Here is a 2,294-nt window from a genome sequence, read left to right on the forward strand (position 1 = left end):
AAAAAAAAAAAAAAAAAAAAAAAAAAAAAGAAAAAAAGAAAAGAAAATAAAAGAAAAGAAAAGACGTAGGCTTTCAGAAAGTGGAGAGCTTTATTGGATTGTCGTTGTTTCTTTTGTTTTGCTTTGCTTGTCATATCCATAACTAAACTTTGTGGAATTCATGAAAATAAGATCTGAAGTTCTTATTTAATAAATAAAATTAAAATAAAAAATGTTTAGAGAAGATGTATCTTTGGAAATAAGATTATTTTAAAATTGCACTTTTTTATTATTGTATAGTTGTGAAATAGGGGCCCCTTTTTTTTTTCCCAAAGGAAAACAGAAAGAACATGGGTATGGATAATTTTAGGAGACAATTTGGCATTTGCTAAAACAAATAAGGACTCAACACCAAAAGAATTCTGATTATAGTCTAATACAATGCATAACAGTATCTATTTTTGGCTGTATAAAGTAACTCTATAAAAAGTTACTTTGTATTCAAATGGGTTATTAAACTTACTTGTGTTGTATGCACATCTACATTACTGTCTAAGTCAGTGGTGTTCAAGGGGACAGTACTGTCCTCACACATGGCAGTTAAGAAGCATATGGGGGTGCTTGTAGATTGTTAGTGTTTGCAGTGTGGTACTGGCAACTAGTGAATGGGGCATGGGTGCTACATGTCCTGCGATGCTCTAGAAAGTCCTTCAAACAACCCATCACCCATGACCTGCAGGACTTGTGGATGTCCCACTAGACACCTACTCTGTCTTATATATAAATACAAAGTATCTTTTGCATGACTTAAATGTACACTGACACTAAACATTAGCAAGAGATTTAGCTTTATTTTGTTCACAGTTCTATTGAGATCTGTTTCCTATTTGAGAATGTCATGTCACTGAGAGTAGAACCATTTACGGCATGGACTTCACCACCAGCGCTCTGTGTGTAGCATTCTTAGTGATGATTCAAAGAACAGGTAGAAGCATCTTCTAGGGGACTTCTCTCTGAGCATGACATGCTGAACTGGAGATTATTTTCTTAAGAACTATTTTACTTTCATTGCTCCTTTATATTTGATTACGCATGTTGGCAATTTACAATTCCTATTTATTTTCTTTCAGGAGAGTAAAGGGGGTTATAACAAGGAGATGCTGGTTCTGATACAGTTGAGAGCCACTAACTCAGAGTTTCACAACCTTGGCACCATTGACATTTTGGGCTGGAGTATTCTTTTGTGTTGTTGTTTTGTTGCTTTTTAAATTTTTTAATTAATTATTTTATTTTTAAAATTTTGTTTTAAAGTGACACATAAGTGTATATATTTATGGGATACAGTGTGATATTTGATGCATGTATGCATTCTGCAGTGATCAACTCAGGGTATTTAGCATATCCATTGTCTCATACATTTATCATTTCTGTGTGGTGAGAACATCCAAACTTCTTCTAGCTATTTTGAAATATACAGTATAATATTGTTAACCTTAGTCACCCTAGTGAGCAATGGAACACCAGAACTTATTTTTCCTATACAGCTGTAACTTTGTACCCATTGACTAATCTCTCCCTAACCCCCTCCCCAGCCTCTAGTAACCACTATTCTGCTATTTGGAAAATTCTTTGTCGTGGGGATCTATCCTGTGCACTGTGGAATCTTCAGCACTATCCCTTGCCTCTACTCACTGGATGCCAGTAGCAGCCTCCTTCCCTGTCCTCCTCAAGTTAAGACAACCAAAACTATCTTATGATATTGCCAAATGTCCCCTGAGGGATAACATGGACCCTGGTTGAGCATCACTGAACTAGTATGAGAGACGATAAGAATTCTAGAATTGTCAGATGTGTTCCTTTTTTCATTCCACCATTACATATTGATGAAAGCCTTGGCTATGTTCTTTGAAATTGCTGCCCATGGTTATGTGGTGAACCCCAACATCCTAATTTCCTTCAGTAGCCAATCGTGACCATACTAGCTTATTTCAAACCTTTTGGACATCTCTTTTAGGAAGAAGGACATTGAACCTGGAAGATCTGCATGTTAGCCCAGGTTTTCCGTAACCTACTTGTGTGACCTTGGGCAACTCATTTCATGACTCTGGGCTGCAACTGCATCTGCATAAAGTAAAGGGTTGGGTTAGATAATCTGAAGTGCCTTCAGTTCTGAAAGGTTTTAATTCATTTCTTTGTGACTCACCTCTTTAAAAATCTGTTCATAGGTGGGAACTGAACAATGAGATCACGTGGACTCGGGAAGGGGAACATCACACACCGGGGCCTATCATGGGGAGGGGGGAGGGGGGAGGGAT

Source organism: Rhinopithecus bieti, unplaced genomic scaffold (genome assembly GCF_001698545.2).
Source record: "Rhinopithecus bieti isolate Rb0 unplaced genomic scaffold, ASM169854v2 scaffold_7681, whole genome shotgun sequence".
Classification (NCBI taxonomy): domain Eukaryota; kingdom Metazoa; phylum Chordata; class Mammalia; order Primates; family Cercopithecidae; genus Rhinopithecus; species Rhinopithecus bieti.